The sequence below is a fragment of the Cataglyphis hispanica genome, chromosome 1 (genome assembly GCF_021464435.1).
Source record: "Cataglyphis hispanica isolate Lineage 1 chromosome 1, ULB_Chis1_1.0, whole genome shotgun sequence".
In the NCBI taxonomy this organism is placed as follows: Eukaryota; Metazoa; Arthropoda; class Insecta; order Hymenoptera; family Formicidae; genus Cataglyphis; species Cataglyphis hispanica.
This window is the reverse complement of record NC_065954.1, coordinates 20,005,508-20,028,857: the sequence shown is the minus strand read 5'-3', so window position 1 is coordinate 20,028,857 and position 23,350 is coordinate 20,005,508. Positions and strand designations below refer to the sequence as shown.

Genomic DNA, 23,350 nt, shown 5'->3' with positions numbered 1-23,350 from the left:
CTCTATAAAATATAAGATTGAAATAAGATAATATAATAGAACTGCAATAAAAAATGAGAAGGCCTAGAAAGAATTAATATGAGACGAAATAAAAAGAAAAATAGGAAATAAATGTACGAATATAAGAGAAAAATATAATAAAAAAATAATATAATAAAAAAAGTAGTTTAAAAAAATGAAGATTACATGATGATCGATTTTAAAGCGCAGTGTATATAAGCAATTGATAATTAGAAAAGGCTACAAAAATCTAAAGAATTTTAAAATTGATTTTGATTTTAAAATCTTTGCATTATTTGTCTTACAAATTTAAATTGTATGGCATAAAAAGTTTTTTACGCCCATATGATGTTATACATGCCGTTAGCATGTGGCAATCTGTTGTCACAATGATGGCAATAGTATTCAGCAATTCAAACTGGCTTTTAAAAATAAAACTCATAGATTTTATATTATCTTTTAAATAACATATATTTTTTTTTATACTCTCACCAAAAATTCAAAAAGGACAAGATATTACGTTATAAGAAATTATCTTAAATATTACAAAAATGTTTTAAAAATTCTAAACAAATTCATATCTCCCACAACTCTATGTAAAAGCTTGCTCATTTGTCATTTATATGTGTTATGTTTGCAAAATTACTTTCTCATAATCAATTTATGATTAGTTTTTGCGCTTCATACATAATTTCAAGCGTAACAGAAATATTCTGCACGTTTTCTTCGTGAGAAAGTTAAATATCATATTTTTTAGTTTACTCTCTCGCTCGATTCTGCCGGCCTTGGCGTCCGTTTGAATATCGCGACTCGACACTGAACGAACGGAGCAGCTCGGTCAACCTCGGTCCCATTCGCTTTCATTCGTTCATCCGAGACATTGGAGCTCCTCCACGTTGCTCTTCGCCAATGAGCCTCTCTCCGGACCCAGCGCTTGGCGAGCTTCTCGTTGTCGTCGCTTTATCGTGAGAACCAGAATAATCAAGGACAGAGATCTTTTAAGATACAGATTTCTAAATGACAAAACTGTTTTCCAAAACACGAATAAAATCGCTTCATAAAAAAAGATATTATACAATGTGCCGTCATTATATAAGTCGTAATGTTTTTCATTAAAAAGTTATTTTCTTAATGAATGCGAAGAAAGTTTGGATCTATATAGTTAGATAACGGTATCAAATTAAATAACGTTGCAATCAGAAATGGTATTTTGAAATTTGCTTAATGAACAAAATTCCTTGCTCTTCAAGTTACTATACAGAAGCTCCTAAGCAATATATTTGAATGTATTTGCAATTTTCATAAATAAAAATATAAGCATAAAGAGACAGTTATAATTATGTTTAAAAAATATAATCTTTGTCAATATCCATTTTAAGCAAATTTAAAATTTATTTTTTTTTTTTTAATAAAATCTATTTATTAATTAATTTTTAATTGAAACGTTGTCTTTTTCTCGCAACATTATTGCTCAATATGAAATATTTCGATAATTAAGCTTAAAATCAAATCTAAAATCTATTGTTTTCAATCGATTATAATTCAAAAATTATTATATATTTGATATTCTTATCGAGAAAATATAAGCAAGATATTCAATAAATCCGACGAGAAGAATGGCAATGTTTACGAGTCATCTTAATACATTGACATGTCAATTAAATCTTGTTAAAATTTGTAAAACTCCTAAATTTTTATGTTATTCGCCGAATTAAAAAAAAAATTTCTTCTATATTATGTATGTGTACATTGAAAAGCAAAAAAGGGTCGCTTTCGCGATCAGTTGTGAGACGAGCCGGAATAAAAGAGGAAGAGTTGAAGGAGAAGTTTAGAGTGGGAGCAGAGCCAGCATGTAAGAGCTAGCATGTCCTTGGTGCATGGAACCTGCGTGTGGAGTTTCGCCTCGTTTACGCGTACTACGTTTTTACTACACAATGCGTACGCGACGATACGCGCGTTTGTTACGGGACCGCGGTCGGTTGCGACTTCGCGACCGGATGTGCCGTGCGTATAACTTAGGGTACGACAAATGACACGGTGCGAGCGCATCGTATTGCGCGAGACGATCGCCGTCATGATCGGGACGATAGTAATCGTCGCCAGTGCATAAGGTTCTCTGAAATAAGTCAGACTCGTCGGACACGTCTCTCTTAACAAAACTTATTTAAGAGAAAATTTCAATGTAATAATAGCTTAATATGATTCAATATGTGACAATTTAACTTTGTTTAACATAAGTATTAACATAAGTATAGTTTAACATTTGTCTATTTGTGCAAGTATGTTAGCAAAAAGATCGCATATTTAATCTTTAAATGGCCATGTGAATGTGAGTGCCGATATTTGACATGTATGATTGCTTATTCTGTAATTAGTGTAATATAAAAAATAATAGAAAATGAATGCAAAAAATGGAAAGTACATATCTGTTTTTTATTATATTTTTAATTTTTTAATTTTATATTTTTACATTATTTTAGAAAAAAATAGAAAAAAAAAAAACAAATTTTAGATAGAAATAAATTAAGTCTGATAGAAAAAGAAATTATACTTGCTACGATTATCAATATATAAATATTTGTATATAATAATAGATTAGATAAAGCTTAGAATCAATTAATCATATTAAATGCTAAATAAATATATTTTAAAAACTATTCTGCAAGAATAAAATAAAATTAGAAATCTCTCGACGAGAAAGCTTACTATTGAAACATCGGAGCTGGATTTCTATTGATGGAAATAGACTTCTCTTGCCATTCAATGGAATTCCTATGGCGTTTGTATTCGTTTGTAGAAAAATTTGAAGAGTCGAACTGGTATATTATACTAGTAACGACATTGGCGTAGGAATTAGTTTCGAGCGAGCGGCATGAGTTTCCTTCTATTGACGTTGTTTTCGACCTTTTTGAATATCTATCTCATGTTAATTAGACAGGGAAAATTTTTCTATTGTTAAAAAACCCGTACATTTCTTTGACATTTCTCGAAATATATATCATTAGATTAATTACAACTTTAAGTTATATGGGAAAATTACTTTTTAAGTATTTAGTTATTAGTTTCCGTTCGATTAATTTTTCGTCTGGGCATCTATTTTCCATCACGAACATTTAATCTAATTCCAAGCGTATCTATATAATTGTTTTTATACATTCCTCTTCGATTGGTCATAAAACGATATCTGATATTGAATTTGAAAGTTAACATGAAAAGATCAAAGGCAAATACATTTTATCACACGGTAGAGAAAGTTCTGACTAATGTTTTGGTTTTCCTCCAACAGTTTGACAACTTGTATAAATCATTAATTATGTTTTAAGTTAAATCGGATGTATACATCTATATGATTTCTAGCGGTTCAAAAATGATGTAGAATCATAAAAACACAAATCGTATTAATAAAATAACGCAAAGAAATATTAAGATACTCAGAAAGCTAGCATCAAATTGGCTTCATTTTAGCGAAGAAATAAATAATAAAGATAGTGCATCTTTGTAATTATCCAAGTATAGTCAATTTTATATACAAAAAGGAGATATGTCAAGAGATTTTAATTGATTCTCGCGATTAAGATTGCAATCTTCGCAACTATCGATTTTTTTTTCGCACTAGACGATTATTTACATATATCTCTGGTTTTTGCGTCAATCGATGAGCCATCATTTACCCAATATGTAGTAGTAAATAACTCGCTTTGTCGAAAAAAGGGGGAATCGTCTGACTCGCGCGGCCAAACCTTCAATTACGTAATCGTTCAATTTTTCACCATCGTATCTCGCTATCATCAGCCGTCTTCGTTCATTGTAAAAAAATTCCTCGTATCGAGCCAGATTAATTTATGATATACGTTTCAACTTTCCAAACAATATTCGAGTTTTAAGTTCATTCAACAAAATATCAGAAGATATGTTTTTAAACACAATTTAAATTATTCGGGCAATTAAGAGCCAAATACGGATAAATATATATATATATATATATATATATATATATATATATATATATATATTAATGATGATAATATATATAATATATTTTTTTTTGAGAAATGAAGGAACGCGTTGCAAAATCCCGGAATTTCCAATTATTTTTAGAGATATTTTGAGATCAGACAATAGAAAATCACATATATTAAAGATAATATGTCTAAAGTCGTAGATTCTACAAATATTTTGCTTGGCTCTAGTAAACTATGTTTTCAGTCTCGTTGTCTATCTTTTAAGAATGATTCCGCGATATCGCATCGTACAAGAGGCGTGCACACATGGTCGCGTGATGTCTCGCGCAAGATTTATACTATTGGAGAGAAGAATTCGCCGACAAATATAGTCGCCTTCGAATGGTTTAAATAGCCGCGAGGCGGTTCGCATCGTACTTTCTCGCTAGTATTTAATTTCACTAGAGCATGAATGTTCCGGCCGGTGCTTACCCACCTTTTGCGATACGCCTGATGAGCTCGTCCTTATTCTCTTCTTCTGCCGCTATTTCGCCGTCTCCTTCCTTCGAACGAGGGGAGTCTCCTCGTTCTGCCTGCGTGAACCTGTACAACGTGTACGAAACCAAATGGATGTAACGAACGACGTGGCAAACTTTCGCCGCGTCTCGAAGAATTGAAATCATTAGCCGTCAAACATAGGTACGAAAAGCTAATGTACAAGATAAATTTTAATTGCAAACAATAATATCGCCGAAATTCAGTTAAAAACACTATTATTAGTGAACAAGATAATTCATCCAATTTCCAAGACAATTTAGCAATCGTCATCTAATTTAATTTCTAATACGCAATTTTTCATTGCACTGCCACGATTTCTCATTGGGACGAAATCTTTGGCCACCTATATCGCTTGTTTGTCAGCCTTCTCGCCGCAGCTCAATAAATGCACTTTGGATATATGCACGCACGGATGCGGGCGTGTGCACGTATGCAGAACAAGGTTCCTTTCTCAATAGATATTGTAGAAAAATTTTTCAGATTTTTTTTTTATAAAAAAATATAAGACAAGATAATGAAAAGATTTTAGGAAATTTAGAAGACAAAATTTTCCGGAAATTATTGGATTATTTCTGCGATCGAAATATCAAACGAATATGTAGCTCGCACGTTTTTATGACGGCACACCCAGTATTAACGATGATAACATGAATCATATATTCCACGACGGTGGAAGCACAGCATCTTTCGAATGACGCGCACAAATCATGGTATTTATGGATGCAATATTGTGACGCCTAATGACATTCGACACGAGAGAGAGAGAGAGAGAGAGAGAGACAAAAAAAAGTGCGAATTTGCAACGTTACATCCCGACCCGAAAGATATACGGCGGCGTATACTATAGTTAATTATCGTTTCTGTGAATGCAACTGGCGCAATCTCATACGTATAGTTTACACCGCTTGGCATTCTTTGATATTGCTTTTACTAATATCTTCATAATAGAATAGTTTGCTTACATAGCTGTAGGGCCATTCATCTTATCAGTGTTATCTAACCTCTTTTATGACCGATGAGAATGCTCAAGAATTGATAGAACGTAAGCCGACACCTTCTTGCATCAATATTATTAATTACATTTGTATATATAACTAAAATTTGATTGAAGTAAAACTAAAGTTATATAGACATACACAGTTTTCGAGAACAATTTTCCATTTCTATTTTTTACTAACAATAAGTTTGTTTGAATTTCTTTCTAACCAGGTATATGTTTCTTTCCATTATTAATCAAAAACTAGTTGATATAAGAGATAGCGTAATTAAATATAAAATAAATAATTAAAAAATAAGAACAAACATTAATTTATAATTATAACATTATTTGAATGTAAATAATTGATATTCTTATCAATATGTCTGTTCATTTTCATTGAGTGATGTTATATTTTTTCGTAATTAAATGGTTAAAATTAAATGCTTTTAATTTCATTAAATTATTAGATATATGTATATGTATTTCGAGCATATTTTACTCTCTCGCGATATCGTGTCACGGTTAAACTTATTCGCGAGCGTACTTTATTAATCTCCGATTCTTGAAGCCTGTCGCGCAATCCTTATCGCGAAATACATATAATTAGTTTTATATCTGACAGCGGCGCCTTCGAGACGAGCTTCGCATAGATTTATTACAAGTCGTGTTACTATTTATAATTTTTATATGAGGTCCTTAAACAACAGCCTTTTTTCTGAATTTTTTAAATTAGAGAATAAATATATAATATTGTGATATCAATAATTTCTAATTAATAAAAAGTTTCTTTTTCTTTTATCAAATCAAACAAATTTAAGATGACATATTATAGTCATTGTAAGATGAGCAATAATTTTCGGGTTATTAAATTAATGATCGTATATCAAGTATAACTCTACTCTGACACGAATGATAAAATTGCAAGGATCCTCTGCTTGCGAGCAAAGTTAATCTTAAAATATGATCGAAGATAATGATACAATTGCAATGATAAAATCCGTTTTTACGCGAATCTGAGCACATATAATTGCTGTATCTCTTTTTTTAAAGTTACTATATAATATTTGAAAGATATGTTAACAAACTCAACATATAACATGATAGTACATACTATTGAATGAATAAATGAAATTCTTCGTAAATGAATTGCATATAAACAGAATATATTAATTTCTATCTAAAGTTTTCAAACTTTTCAAGTAAAAACTTTTATTCCTTACAAGTTTTGTTAAAAATTTAACATTTTTTAAAAGAAATTCTAATGCTTGGTTAAAATGTACTCTTGCCTTACTTATCGCTACACACATTGATGATGATAAATATTTTCCGAAAGCGGAGACCTCAGTCTTTCTCCGATAATGATGCGATAAAGAAAAGAAATCGACGTTGACGTGTCCTCGAGAAGGTGACGTCATTATCAACGTGTAGCCTCTGACCTCGTGCATGCTCGTTTCCGTCCGTTCAAGACCCATTTCTAGTGTTATTAGATGCAACGTATCGGCGACACACAAACACACACACACTAGCGATATGTAATTGACACATATAATCATTAATATTTTTCATACACGAGTTTATGAAACAAATATCAATACGATGAATATTTTGTAAACATTAACATATTTACAAGAAAAATAGATGGAAGATGCGTCGCAAAGAATTTGTAATGTTCTATACAGTTTATAATAACAAATAACAATAATATTGATATATTTATGAATTGAAATTTATTAAGACTTATTTATTACTTATTGATACGAAAATCGTAGTAATTACATGTCACCGAGCGCTATTTTATACACAATAAAAAGTTCTCACATTTATTAAATAAAACGCATTACCACTAGGTTCACAAAAACTATTTATGATTGAAGAAAAAAAACTGGAAATTACTATTACACCGGCTGCTTTAACGCGATAATCGTAAAATATCGCGCGAATAATTGGTGATAAGTTTAAAGATTCTACGTACAAGATGACTATTAAAATTGCCGGTACACATAAGCGCGAGGAAGAGGAGATGACAGTTAACGGCATGAGATTAATTCGGTAATTCAACATTCCACGATGCCTTTACTTTATCCATTATGATTACAATCGCCGACAATAAAAAAAACTGCTACTTCGGTCTAATTAATGTTTAACTAACGCAAAATCATCCTTTTATTCTTTTTATTGATACGTCGATTCTGTCGCCGCCCCTCGAAGACTTATAGTGTCTCCTCGTGAAACGCACCGCAAGACTTTTAACTCACATTATTCGAATCGAGCTTCTTCATTTCGGATGAGAGAGATATTTCTTTCTCCGTATTATTGTCATACACGTATGAAAAAAAATTTACTCGTCTCTTTTAAACAATCTCTTCAAGATCTATTAGATAAAACGATTCCAAAAATGTCGAAGATGGGTTTTTACCATACATGTATTTCCAATTCTTTTTTTTTTCTTTTTTTTTTTGCTGCGGCACTACTTTTCCATTAGAGATTAGAGTATCGTAATTAACGTTATCTCCATCTGATTTTCTTCAATTAATTGATGAAGGCAGATAGGCATCTGAAGATATTTACCTGGAGATATTCACCTATGTCCTTTCATAAAATATACGGACAGGTGAGAGTAGCATTATTAACCGAAAGGGATAAAAAGACAAATGATATGAGGCAGGGATTGCTTGGAATTGGACTGTGGTTTAGATTAAAAATAAGAACCCATGGTTTCGGATGATGAGGCCGTACCGGGGCCGAATTTTTCGGTTTGTTACGCCGTGGCGCTTCGCCGATTTTCGTCGGCGCCGAAATTCAGAATGTGAGGCTCTTATAGAGGTTCTATAGAAATACAATTGCTGCCTTAATGGAATATCACAAAAATTAGCGTGTGCGTACGAACTACCTCGTCGCAAGACCTCTAACATGAGAATCGTTTCTCAATAAAGAGAAATTTCTAAAGTTATCTAATCTTAAAGAAGAAAATATCTGAAATTAAGTTTTCCAAGAAAAGGAGAGGAAAGTTTCATCGCGCGAAATCAGGTTGTTAATTGAAAAATTTATTTTAATTAAAAAAAGATTGTAATTAATTTTTTCTCTTCAGTGTAGCAATCGTAGAATCAAAATTTAAAACGATAAAAATATCATGTAAATATTATAGATCGTTGATTCGTCATTTTGAGTAACGTATCTGTAACAGATTATTTTTATCAACGATTTTATCGATCACTCGGTGATCGAGGTACTATAAAATCGAAATTGCTATATCGGATATCACGCGCTGAGACTACCCTTTGCAGCCGATCCTTTACACTAAATAGAGTTCCCTGAAATTATCGCCGACGAAAGTTTCGCACCGGTTAACCCTTGACACAAGAGAGCAGGTATATTTGGAAGAAAATGCACATCCGATGAAGTATATTTCAGCCTTACTTCAAATATATTTTGCTACTATCCTTGCTCATTCTTCCAAATATTTGTATAAGTATTTATTTGAAATATTGAAAATCATACGTTAAAAAAAAAACAAAAATTAAAATTTGTGCACTTTTTTTTTTATTCCCGGTAAATAACTTTATTACTGGTAATTTAATCTTCTACAACTATTATTCTAATCATTAATTATCAGGTAAAGATTATTTCTCGATATAAGTAACTTTAAAATAAATGAGATTTCAACTTTTAAATAAAACCAATTGCTTGCATTAAATTCAATTATTAATTTTAATTACAATATTTAATATTAATATTAATTTTTGATATTTATACTGATTTTTACTAATTTACATTTATTTATCTTATTTATATTGATTCTTATTTAATGTATTTTAATTAACAAAAGTATTAAATTTATTGTATTCAGCGTCTTGTCAAATAATATTTCAACAATACAATAAAATACACTGTGAATTAAAGTTATCATCATTTCAGCACATAATATAAATGAGAACTTTACAAATATTTTTTAAAATTCCGTTGAATTTAGTTCCAAATCTCTTCAATATAAACCCAAAATATATTTTTTTATTCGCTTAATTTTAGCAATAAACGTGCTGATTTTGCGTCAGCCGGCAAAACCGTGAAAAAAAAACGGGGATATAATAAAAGATGAAACAAATCCGCGCGATAAACCGAATGAACATTTAATCTAAAACAAACTCAAGTTCTCTGTCATTTTGATTTGCTCGATTTGTTGAAAGGATCGTTGGAAATGTCCGTTAAGGGAAGAGTCGCATTCCTTTTCACGGACACGTTGTCAGTTTGTGTTTGTACGCGAGCTTGCCTCCGTTATCGAGAGAGAAGGCGAACGACTTATCAAATTATATACTGAATAATCTAACGAAAAACGCCTAACTTCACTTATTTTTCTGAGTTGGAATCGTTTACTTTCGCGATTTTTAAAAAATTTTTTTAAAATTAAAATTAAATCTTCCATGAAATATATTGTTCAAGTCAAATGCAAACGCGTTCATCATCTCGAAGCGTATCGATTTCCGAGTCATCATCGTTGCATGCTTGCTACACAGCACGATTTATAAATATTCCCATAACGTTGCTGCGCATTTTACGTTCGATGAGTCTTTCTGATTGCATAAGTGACTAGGAAGGTCAATGTTGCGCCTTTGAAAGCGTCTCTTGATGTGGCGCCAACCTCTCAGAATGTTCGTATTGTATAAACCGCGCCATCGTCTACGCACACAATGCGCTTAAAAAAAAAATAAAAAAAAATACAAGGGAATGTTATTTCTGTTACAAGCTATGTCACAGTAGCGCTTCACTCACGCTGTAAGAAAGAACCGGAAGAAGAGTGTTTAAACCTCCCTCCATTTTAACGAGTTCAAGTGTTACACGATATATTGTCTCGTTGTTTCATTGCCTCTCCAGAGAACTCTCTCTTTCACATATTTCTCGATTGTCCGCTTGCTCATTACATTGTGTACCAATATCTTCTTCGATATTATATTCGCGTGATTTTTACAAAGTAGCAGACACTTACAGATTTTGTGCTTTTAATTTTATAAGATAATGTGTGGATAGATTTTTCATTTTTATAATGGATGGATGAATTTTTTATCTTTTTTAAAGTTCATATATACATATATGTATAAACCAAGTTGTAGAATAAATTTACAAAATTTTACACTTTAAATATACATGATAAGTAAGAAGTCAATTGGAGAAAAACAGAAAGAAAAAGAGCAAGAGAAAGAGAGAGAGAGAGAGAGAGAGAGAGAGAGAGAGAGAGAGAAAATAATGAGGTAAGAACAAATTAAAATTATATACCCGAAGTTTCCTAAAGTGACAGAAAGTGGGCAAATCAATTATCCAATCGGCGAGATTGGTACGATGACTGATACACGAGGCGTCAAAACTAATCTTCATAATTTCCGAGCGTCTCGTTTTGAAGCGCGGGATAAGCGAAATGGAACCTGAGGAGAAGGCTCGAGGGAATATCCGATGGGTGCAAAAAGGTGATTTAACAGCTCGGTAATGACGAGCAATGGCGTGTGAGCCTCAATAAGACCGACTACCGTCGTATTCGTAGCCCCGTCGTTGCCAGCCAGCGGCGAAAGGGTGTATACTTACAATCTACTTCATGCCGCGCAAGTGAATTACATGAAGAAGTTAAAGCGCTGTAATAAATACCTTGGGTGTACTCCTCGCTCTTTCAGCTTCTTCGCTCTTCGTTCCTGCCGCGGCTCTCTCTTTTTCTCTCTCTCTCTCTCTCTCTCTCTCTCTCTCTGCTTACGCAAAAATAATAATCGGTCCGCTCGCGTTCCCCGATAGCCTTTCTTGCCGCCCCGTTTTTGTAATGCGGTCTCGTTATAACACGGTTTCAATTTCGGCAAAGAAAAATCTCGCTCATTTTTTGAAGGTACGATAAAGAACTTACTATCGTTGTATATATTGTATATAGTTTTCAATTAATTTTAATTTATTGCCTAATTATTTAATTTCCATTTAATTTTTTAATTTCAATTTATATTTGTCCCTACTTAAAAATTTATGCATAATGTCTGTTTCGAAATTTACACGTATCTTCCTTGTGTTTCATTTAAATTACTTGTTAAATTACATTTTTAGGATTAAGATTTAAAATGCTCTTATGGAATGAAAAGCCAATTTCGCGATAGTAGGAATTCTCGTCTTTCTTGTAATAAAAAAAAAATGCGCGGACACCATCGAACACGCTCTTTTATGCGGAACTCTGTATTTGGCCACACAACTTGGATCGATACGGATATGGGTCTTTGTCGAGGGTGGGAACTAACTGGCTTTGCACGATTGCACGGATAATTACGCGCTTTCTTCATCGAATGCCTCTTGGCGCACGCGAAAGACCAATACTACGTGCCACGAATCCGATCCGCGGATAAACGATACCCGATATTATTTGGAAGCATTCCTCGTTCATACCGCAGTGTATTTGATTTGTATTTCACTTTTTCGATTATACTATATTATTTCGTAGTTACATATTCTATTCTTTCCTTCTCTCCACATACATGTGTTTCTTCTCTCTCTTTCTTTCAGAATAATTTCTATTTTTAAACGCTAAATTTTAGAAACTTGGAAAACTTGAAATCTCTTATTTCCAAGCATTCTTTTACTTCAGAAATATAATAAATAACTTCTTTCTTTTTCAATTTTTCCGTCCGTAAAATTTTTATGGATATTTATGGACCCATAAATTTATTTATGGCATATATACAGATGTATTTTTATTACAATATTTACGTGTATGTCATATATTTGTGATAATGCTGCTAAAGTACAGACGATCTATTAGGTGATATATTCGGTTTAGAGCCGATATAGCACTAGGCGGATCAAATGAAGTTTGGAATGCTTGAAGAATCGGGTGTACCTGCCGAACACCCGTTAATGATCGAGGTATCTGAACGGATCAGATACCTGTTTTGGCATTCCTCGGGGAAGAATCGCTCGTTTCACCGCTGTTTCTTCGCCCGAAAAAATACCTCAAACTTCGATTTTCAAAATGCAGTTCTTCTTTCGAACTTCATAAGAGAGTGCCGACGATAAAGCACACAATATGTTTCTGTCGAATCGTCTTGGCATACAACTATTCATCGGCAACTGAGGAGTCGGGGGATTTACTATCGAATTTACTGCAGAATTCCGACCGTTACCAGTCGATTTTCCGGAATGTTTTGGAAAAAGAGCCCTGCTGCGACGAAAGCGTCTTACCCTGTGATGCCAAGAGATATTTTTTTTATTTTTAAAAATAAAAAGAAAAAAAAAGAGGAAGAGAGAGGGAGAATAAAATTTGTTCAGTACAAAATTATTAGATCGCTCTGTTAGAATCTAAACGAAAATTAAATAATTACAATCAATATTTCGATTATAGTAAATCTGTTCGTTTATAGTAAAAAAATGTAAAAAATATAAAGAAAACTTTGCAATTTTCTTTCGAGATAAAGATGGAGACTTCTTGTTTCTGTCTTCAGATTTCTCAAGCTTTTTCTGTTGTAATAATGCAACAGAGAAAAAAGAAGATGAAACTAAAGCTCCAAAAAAGATGCGTTCTGAGTAATATATGGCTCTGAGTAATTAAGGATCTTTAATTGATTCTGTGAATCGCGAAGGAAAAGGCGATTCACCGATCGACAGCCACATTTAATACGGAGATCGGAATCAAATAATTATTTACATATCTGTAGCGACTCTTATCCTGTATCTTGATTCTGGCTCTCGCAATTTGTAATTGATTTTCATCAGCGCTTGATGGATTGGAAATTGGAGAATCTTACGAGCACAATGTCCACACAAACAATTTTACTTTGCCGCGAATTTATTCTCTCTCCCGTACTGATTGTATTAAAAAATAATTAAATATCCCAATATAATGCAAAGCGTTTTCTATAAAAGCCAGACTGTCATTCTATTTTCTTTTAAATTGTATAAGAGCAACGCTCCGGGATTACATAGTGCAACTTTGTTGCACAACCTATATAAGGTCTCAGCAGTATCGTATACTTGCTCGTAATCTAGTAAACATGTATAGAGTAAATAGTAATTTTTCTGCTTAATGGAGACGATTACGTAAGGGGAAGCGGCGATGGCGATACGGCGTTTATTAAATGGTCACACCCTTTCTAACGAATCTCGTGAAGTCTATCAAATACTATGTTTTTATCTGTCCGCAAGGAGATAACGGCTTCCGCTCCTCCCCGATAAAGGAATTGCTCGGATACGAAGATACATTCATGAAAGTGCTTATAAAAGTGTAGCGGGATCCCAGATTATCGAACATATGACAGGACACCGTTTATCGCGCACGGCATCGCTCCCTCTTCGCACAACAAATATTAATACGCATTTTTATTTCACAACTTACAACGATAAAGTCAGCAAGTTAAACGAAAGGCCTGATATATGTTGCGATAAAATATTATATCATCTTTCATGTTTAAATGTGATGACTATTTTAAATGGTTTTATGAGAATATGAGATTATGTTTATAATCTAAAAATCAAATTGAAGTTACGTAAAATAATTATTAAAATAATTTTATGAAAACTCTTAATATTTTGCACAGTTTAAAAGAATTGTTTTATGATAAAATTATAGTTTTTTTTTTTTTAATTTTGCTACATATTATGAGTTTGTTATCAATTTTAATTTAAATTGCAAAAGATGTCTTTAATCTTGTTTTTACTTATGTATGTACTATGTGAATATAAAGAACTAATTTAACTTTTTCTCAAGTATAATTATCGCGCTGAGTCTAATTAGTTCTGACATAAGTTCATCGAAAACTTATACAATTTTTATTGCACAAAAGTATATCACAGAACTGCATCATGTTTGTAATGATAATGATTAGGCGTCAGCGCTAATCATCGCCTACTATCAGTCGTAGTATCAGTAGTCAGTCGTAAATCGTTGTCTCGTTCTCACACATGTCTTTCTCTTTCCTCAGATTTTTTTTTTTTCCGTCAAAACATCATACAGATTTCTTCAACAGATTGCAACATGTTTTCTATGTGCGCGCAAATGTATTTTTATTATTTAAATAAAGCGTTCTCCAATAAAAGCACAAAATGCATTTTTAATGCGCGAGATTAACTGTTTTTCCAACAATAACTTTATTTTCTCATTATATAGTCAGGAAATATCTGATAGATAACTCCAACGGAAATACATATTTAATGTTCCGGTGTGGCATTTGTATTTTCACATCCTCGATGGCTCACAGCGCCACGAATTTTTCATGCGCGACGTGTCTCGCGCGTTAACGACGGATCTACATATGTACGTTGCTTCCATTCAACAAGGAAACAATGCGAATCAGTCGCTTATCTTCTATCTTAAGCTTTTTCTTATCCTCTAAGAGAAATCTTTCGGCGTGATCGTGCGTAAACGAATGTATTGCACGCGAGCAGAGCGTATGAAATCATCTAGCACTAGTTTCAAAATTACACGTTAGATAAGATGTTATCTGCGGCTAAAGCGTCAATTTGTTAGTCTAATCATAAACTTTAAATCAAAATTATTTTCTAAAACGTATCTTTCGTTTTCAATAATATTTCCCATAAATACTTTCTCACTGTACAGATTTTAAAATGTCAGTTATGTTTAATAAAGTAATCATACAAGTCAATTACTAGTCGCAATATTGGTTTGTCCAGATAAAAATTAAATCCTCCATTCTCTCTCAGGGCGGATAAAAGTTCGGGGTCGGTATTATTGGCAAATTTAATGAGTGATACCACCGACGAAGATTTTCCACAGGAGATAATGTCCTCCCACTATAGCTCGCCCCACATTAAAGTCAAATAGCAACCCGGCGCTTGCTCGATAACGCGAGAGCAAACAACGTGCACGCACGAGTTTTCGTGCCCGCATGAGTTAAAACGCGCAGACTCCTTCCGTCGTGACGTTTCCTATTTACTACGCGGGTACGAGAATGAGAGTGGGAGAGAGGAGACGAGCGGATAAGGGAGGAGAGAGTGAGACTGAGCAGGAAAGAGAGAGAGAGAAAGAGACAGCGAGGAACTTGAAACGGACGGCAGGCGATCGCTGCTGTGTTGATGCGGGCAGGTTAAAAGGGGGAGCCCTGGGACTAGCCCAACCTAGAAAGACAGCGGGCGCATCGCCCCGTGGGTCCTCGTCGTTTGGGTCGCACGAAGGGCCAACGTGGAAACGATCTACCCTAACGTGACCCAAACGTGGTCCATGGTCACTTGAGTACTACGAGAACTGACGAAAGAGAGCCGACGACGTGGTCGCGCCTTCTCAGAATCCATTCACGCGCAGCAACACGCACAGCTAGCCCGCAGTGGAAGAAATAAACTTAGATCGCTCGCTTCGACGCCGCGCTTTATCTCGCCCGCCGTCTTCCTCTATCCCGCCTGCCGTGTCTGACGAATTAGATTTAAACGCCGTCTCCTCCGAATATAGGATTGATTGACTAATTAATTTGAGCGAAGGGTGTGAGAGACGTTACTGACAATCTCCAAATGACCTTCCCGCAATAGATATTTAATAAAAATGTTCAAAAAAAAAATGTTCATTATAAATATATGTGTGTGTATATACACACACGCATATACACAACATAATAAATAATTTTGACGTTCAATAAATATGCTTGTGGAAATATGATATTTTTTAGCTTCGTTAACTCGAGACGTGACATTCGATTCGATTTACAAAATTAAAGAACGTCTAATTATATTTATCCATATTGACGAGAAAGTACTATAATAAAAGAATACTGTTGAGTCAAACAGATTATGCTTAAAAGTTGTTAATTACATTTCGGAAAAGCGAGTGGCTCCGTAAAAATCGTGACAAATTAAATGTCGCCCTCACGCTATCACGTACAAGCGCGTAGCTTAAAATTCTTTTTCGTTTCGGAAAATGGGTATACATCTTCACTTCGCCTGTGGGATCTCGGACTGGAATTCCTTTGCCGAGACGCGGTCACATTAGAGAGAGTGGCCCTTACCTCCCTCCCCCTCTCCTCCCGACTTAATCTAACTAGATTTAAGGCACGATATGTGTGTGTGTGTGTGTGTGCGGCCTCGAGACTCGTTCCAAACCTATCCCAATCGAGCCATTCTTATAGCTTTCCGGCTCTCAATCCCGAAATCCTAGTTTTCCGAAGCACCCACCGTTTCAACTAACCGTTCATCCACAAGAGTCACGTCCACATCTTTGTACTAACGCTTCCAATGTAGTATTACATCACGTATGTAACTCTACATCAGCTGTGAAAACTGTTATAATTTCGGCGGTTTTGACATTGCAGATACAGGAACAAATACTTTAGCTCATTAATAACAAAATTGAATCTTACACCAAGTCTCTCTGAAATTACAGTCTTTACATTTCTAAGATTAACTATGTTGCAACATTTAATCTTGATAAGAGATACAAAGTTTGTTTTTAAATTTTGCATTCCTTTCAAGAACTTCCTCGCAACGTTATGAGAGTTGAATAAATTCAAGCTTACTAAATCAGTCGTTAACATAAGATCTCGAGTGCTTTATTATTTATTTGAAAATATGAAACGAAAGATCAGGTGCATCGAATGTTTCTCAGCCGCGTCACATCGGGATCATCGGGTGGTCCCTCGAGATCTCGAGTGGCTCGCGTAAAAAATCAAAATATTTAAAGGATCAACGGAGATTTAAAAACACATGTTCGTCGCATAGATTTTTTATATCCGCTCTTCACATCATGGAACATGTGCTGATGATTATATTAATTAGAACATACTGAAATATATACACACATACACACACACACACACACACGTGTCCCAGACCACCTGTTAATAGCAGATTCTTGAGATCATTTTTGGAGATGATTTTTCTCAGCAAAAATGTCGAGACATCAATAATTCCTGTGTTATAAGTGATTCAAAAAAGAGGATTTTTTTGCAAACCAAATAGAATTAAAACGATTCTTTAGTTAATTTCAGATAGAGTTTACTTTAATGGAGAAAGAGAATTACAATTTAAAGCCTAATTATAAAGATATATAATGGAAAAAATTGGAAACTTGCAAAATAATGATTTCTTTCAACATTTGCTAAGGAAAAATCGATTCCAAATAATTTTAAGAATCTGCTATTAGCAGATGGTGCGATAAATCTGAAACACCTTATATATATATATATATATATATATATATATATATATATATATATATATGGTGTATAATTTTAATCTTCCGCTGATTAACACGAAAGTGGCGGTTTTATCACTACGAAGGGAAATGTTAATCACACGCCCTATCTACCACAAAAACGTATAGATAATTGAAATAAATGATAAAAATCAGTGGATGACTCAAACACAAAAATTTCAACATGAAGTTCCAAATGGGAAGTGATAATATCGCTTTTATGTATATATTTTTTGTTTTATCACATTCTTTTGTAATAAAATATAATACGCGCGTTATACTGTGACATGTACTCTAATAATAGAGATATGTAGTACAAGTGATGACAGGTCTATGAATATATATCATATAATTATATATCGAATTTCTCTCTATAATATCTTATTATATTATATTATATATCTTTATCAGTTCCTGTGTAAATAAAAAAAATCAAATATAAACTCTCTCGGATTGCGATGCGTGACGTAATACATGAGTTTTGTGAATGAAACCAGCTGCGGTGTACGTGACCGTTATCGATATATACATATAGTCGGATTATTTAGGTTTTGAATACCATAAGCACGCATTGTTGCCGCCGCCAACGAGAATCATGTAGCGTAGCGCAACGGAAAAAGTATACAATGAAAGCGATATCAAAATGTATGCAGCCTGAACGTGCAACACATGTGCTTCTAAATTATTCTTAAATTCTCTCCTATATAAATATGAATTTTATTTTCGGGAAATAATCGCGGAAAATATTGGTAATGTAGAATATAAGAGCCGACATGTTGTTATATGTATATGTTTTACGTTGAATATAAGCTTATTATTGAATATAAGCCAAGCATAAATTGAATGCTTTAAATTTCAGTGAAGTTTAGGTTGCTGATTTAACTTTTTCAAGGAAAGATTTATTTTGTCTTGTAAATATTTTAATGTCACATTTGTGAGATTTAAGACGAATAAAACCGGGTAATATAATTTTAACTTTTATAATCGGAAAAAATCACACAATTGTATGTAAAAATCGAAGAAAAATACATTTTTTATATAAATATTTTCAAAACTTCCAATTAAAAACATAGTTAAATCGATATTTTCAAAATATAAAAGCGTCCATCTTTGTCTTGTGAAATAAAACAATTTAGAAGATAATAGATAATTATTCGAAGAGATAACATTCGACTTGACGAGTCGACTTATATTATTGCTTGTCAGCTACAATTCGTCAAGCTACACGGCTTTCATGTAATTTTTTTATATGAGCAAAAGTCTCCTCGATAGTACAAGCGATAACAAATGATAACGATAGTAGTAATTAACGTTCTAGGAAGTGGTTACCCTACAAAGTCGAGAAACAATCAACAATCTTGATTATGTGCGCAGGAGTTGCATTATTCAACTTACGAGGAACGAGTCGTGCGACAACGAGTCGGTTTATAACATAATTACATAGATGTACGAGTTGCGCTGTCAACTTAATTCAAGCGCTGTCAAATAAAGACATTGAGATTCCTTATCTTTTTCTCTATCTATCATGCTGAATGAAATGCAATGTATAATTAAATTAAACCTTGGAGACATATCTTATAATTAGTATCCACACACAAGAGAATAAAATAAATACAGATATAGCTGCGAAAAGACGACGCGCGTCGATCATCACACGAAAGAAGATCTATCATACAGGCATTTGATGTTAAATGCACTGTAAGCATCCGAATACTGTGTCTACATACTTGTATCCAGATACTTAACAACGCCAGTCATGAGTTACAAGCTTAGCGTCATTGCACGTGGGTGTAGGATATCGCGTTTGCTCCCACACTTACCATCGGTATACGACTCGCCCAGGGAAGTGCACCTTTATTCTCCCTCTCTCTTTCTCTCTCTCTCTCTCTCTCTCTCTCTTTCTCTTTCTTTTCCTCGACATTTTTCTCTCGTGCAATCGCTCTTCTGTCGCGGAACTTGGCGATCCACTGGACCGTGCGGATTCTGAGCAACGGACGGGAAGAAGTGTGGTTTCCGAGTCGAGCGAATAAATGTAAGCAACAATGATATCATTCAGGAGTGATGTTATACATTTTAGAGTGTATAATGTTTAATTATTATTATTATTATTATTTAATTATTTGTATTTATATTTGTATACTTACATTCTCCCCGATATATTATATAATATTACATAAAAATTTTTTTTTCAAACTTTTCTCCTTGATTAAAAGATTTATCGAATGTATTTATCGAATATACGTGTTTTATTTCCTCGAAAATAATCTGGGAATTATTGATATAAAATGACACAGTGTTTTTATATGTGATGATCTAATGCGTAAGCCTAAAAAAAATGTACTATAATGAAGTCGGATTTTGCATTGTACTCTTTTACGAGTCTCCTATTTCTCTAAGTAAGAACAATATGACGTAAAATACTCTTCCATTCAATGGATCATTTATACCCATCGCGGTGAGCAGGAAATTGCGCTCTTGCGGTTCGAGCCACTCCTTATTTCTTATTTCATTCGGATGCTGTCTACTTCAGATCCTTGCTTCATAAAGACGCACAGTATTTAGAGTTTCCTAATATAGAAAGATCACTAAAGAATAGAGATAATCGCGCAAACACTATTTCTTGAAAGTATTATATAAAACGTAAAAGAAAAATCTATTTATATATATATATATATATATATATATATATATATATATATATAGTATAATTTATGCAATTCGAATAATTTGAATAGAAAACTTTTTCCCATAATATATAAATAGCTTTTTTATGTTATATAAAAATGATGAGAAGTCATAATAAATTACTTTTATTATATGCAGTTCTCTTTTTAAATTAAAAAGATGTTATAACAAATTATAAAAATAAATAATTAAAATATTATAATAGAAAAAAGGATATTAGAAAATATAAAAAATAATGTATTGGAAAATTCTCGATTGTCTCTTTTATTCCCAATATTAGAAGCTCTGTGTTAGACAATTAGACGTGTTTTTCCTTCGGCATCCCATCGCGTTCCCTGCTTCTCGTATTCATTTTGTCTCGGCTCTTGCATGGAATTCTAATGCATCCACAGGTATGCATTGGTGTCTTCAGATCATTCGAAACCAAAGGCTGTATGGGGGAATCTCGGTGTTTTAGATTCTGTTTCTTGTGAGCAACATAAAAATACCGTGATGAATCCTGCATTATAAGCGAATTTTTTAAGAACGAGAATTTTCGAAATACGATAGTTTTTCAAGGTATAATTACATCGATTTGTGAATGTACGTCGTTTACATTTAGATAGCGATACTAACTTGAAAAAATATGTAAGAGCTTGAGCCTTCAATAGGATTACTACGGGCAATATGTTCATGCTTTTTGTAGCTTTTTGTCCTTTGTTAAGAATCGAAAGTTCGAATATAATTGTACGTGCGCCACGCTGAGTTCCTAACTGCATTTTTAACGGAAACGGAATGCGTTTCTGCGATTCATACTGAGATGTCGATTAGTTTTCGTAGAAACGACATGAAAACCATTTCCTTGAATCAATTCTTCAAAGGTAATTTTACTTGTATTATTTTATATTCGTCTCGTCCGAAGGAGCGAAAAATAAAAATAATAAAATAATTTTGAGTGATTTAATATTTTGATCGCTGCAACATATTATTAGGCAAGATGGTTCAGTTATCGTCTATATTTATATTTAAATTTTGTATTTACAAATTTAAATATATATATATTTAAATTTTATATTACATTATCGTATTACGTCTTTTACTAAAATTTCAAATGAGAAATCAAAGTTAAGATAAAAGCGTCTTTTATCCACATAAAATCTATAAAAAAATTGTTTCTCTTAAATTTTGATTCCTCATTTAAAATTTTAACAATTTATATGTACAATTTCCATCTTTAAATAATATTATTAATATATTAAAACAGGAGGCATCAAGAGTTCATCTTCTATCTACATGAAAATTAATTTACACTCATCTTTTATCTATGCACGCGACCTACGCTAGAGCTACATCACAGAGATTACGTACGTTTAATCAGACGACTGGAGCATAAAAAATTCGACGACAGATGAAAGGATCGTCCGTTGTCGATGATTTTTGCGTGCCTAATCTCATGGACGGCGTTTCATCGCGCCGCCGGAGTCGCAGTTGCAGCTGCGAGCCGCGTTACCGTCGTCGCGCACGCAAATATGCCAGGGCACGGTGACGTCACATCCGGCGTTTCGTTTTTCGCGGTATGCACTTATCACCGAGCGCCCAGGGAGAAAAACGAGCAGCGGGGATAAAGAGAAAGAAAGAAAGAAAGAAAGAAAGAAAGAAAGAATGAGAGGGGTCGCGCGCCTTAGCACGCCTACGCTGCAGTCGCCGTTGTTTGTGTGTGTGTGTGTGTGTGTGTGTACGCGTTTGTTTTGCGTGTACATTTATGTTGCATGGGGTCGCATACACACGCAGATGCGATCGCGAGGGAATACAACGGGGCGTGAGATGCGTTTCGGCGAATGCCGGTACCATCACCTCCGATAGCGGAGCAGCGACATGCGTAATTATGATCTGTCATGTGTGCGTGTGCGCATAATACATACGGATCCGCGGCGCTATCGTGCACGGTAAAGTTTTTGACGAGACGAGTTTGTGTACGTTTGAGCCAACTGTAGGGTGAACGACCAACATAGGTATACTGAGGACTTTAAGGTATTTGACTCATCCAAAAATGTGTCGGTAAATACAGATGAACTCCAACTTGATGCGTTATGCGTTCTCTGGAACCTGTTTGTTGAAGTTGAAACGTTTTTAAATTATGTTTGTTTCCGTGAGATATTTTATATGAATTAAATTTTCTAATAAATCAATTTTATATATTATGTAAAAGGCTCAAAATTTTATGTTCATAAAAAACAGTGATTGAAATTAGTCGTACAATCTTCATATAAATACATTATTTATTTCGAAAAAATTTGTAAATATCGTATTATCGAAATAATAATAATATTAAATCACAGTTTTTTTTTTTTTAGTTTTAGTTAAAGACGGAAAGTCGTAAAAAAATTTCTATCATTTTTTTATGCAGTCAGATTTGAACGTTTCAAAATAACCTTTCCATAGTTTTAAAAGTTTAAAAAAAAAAAGTTTAAACGTTTTCAATTTATATAAATAGAAGTAATACTTTTCGCCGGTAGTGCTTCGAAAAAAATGTAGCGAAAAGACTCACCTGCTACGTAAAATCTTCACGAGTAGAACGTTGCATTCTATGCGCGACAAGGAGACCGTAAAGTCGACGATAGTGGTGGAACCGAGAGAAAGAATAAGAGGATGAGAGAGAGAGAGAGAGAGAGAGAGAGAGAAAGAGTAATGCACTGGGAAGAAAGAGAGAGAGAGAGAGAAGACCGACGATGAACGGTTGGACGGCGGCGAGGGAAACGCGGATGCTGTCTCGCTCGTTCGTTTGCAGGCGCATCCATTGACGCCTTCACTCGAGCATTTATGAATGAACTCCCCTACTCCGGCTGGCGTATCCTTCCCGCTTGACGCTCGCTCGACCGCTCTCGCGTTGCGCGTGCGCGCACTTGCACCGCCTGAAAAGCTGCATCTCGAAAATTAATTTATTTCAAGATCCGGCGAGGCAAATTATTAAGAGTACATAAGTGATTATATAACAGCTGAAGATAGTGTAATTTGCTTGCCATTAATACATGTGACAATACATTATGATATTTTAAACGGAAA

General features: G+C 33.8%; 1 protein-coding gene and 1 long non-coding RNA gene across 2 annotated transcripts in view; one reads left to right on the top strand and one right to left on the bottom strand.

Annotated features, from left to right (window-relative positions):
* Positions 1-23,350, top strand: part of LOC126852013 (DENN domain-containing protein 5B) — an 85,139-nt gene that overhangs the window by 60,178 nt on the left and 1,611 nt on the right. The window lies entirely within an intron of this gene.
* LOC126852530 (uncharacterized) overlaps positions 21,425-23,350 on the bottom strand; it is a 56,899-nt gene continuing 54,973 nt past the window's right edge. Inside the window, exons 3-4 of the long non-coding RNA XR_007687839.1 lie at positions 22,836-23,207; positions 21,425-22,393 (exon numbers count right to left, since the gene is read on the bottom strand). This is a non-coding gene — a long non-coding RNA (uncharacterized LOC126852530). The remainder of the gene's footprint in view (positions 22,394-22,835; positions 23,208-23,350) is intronic.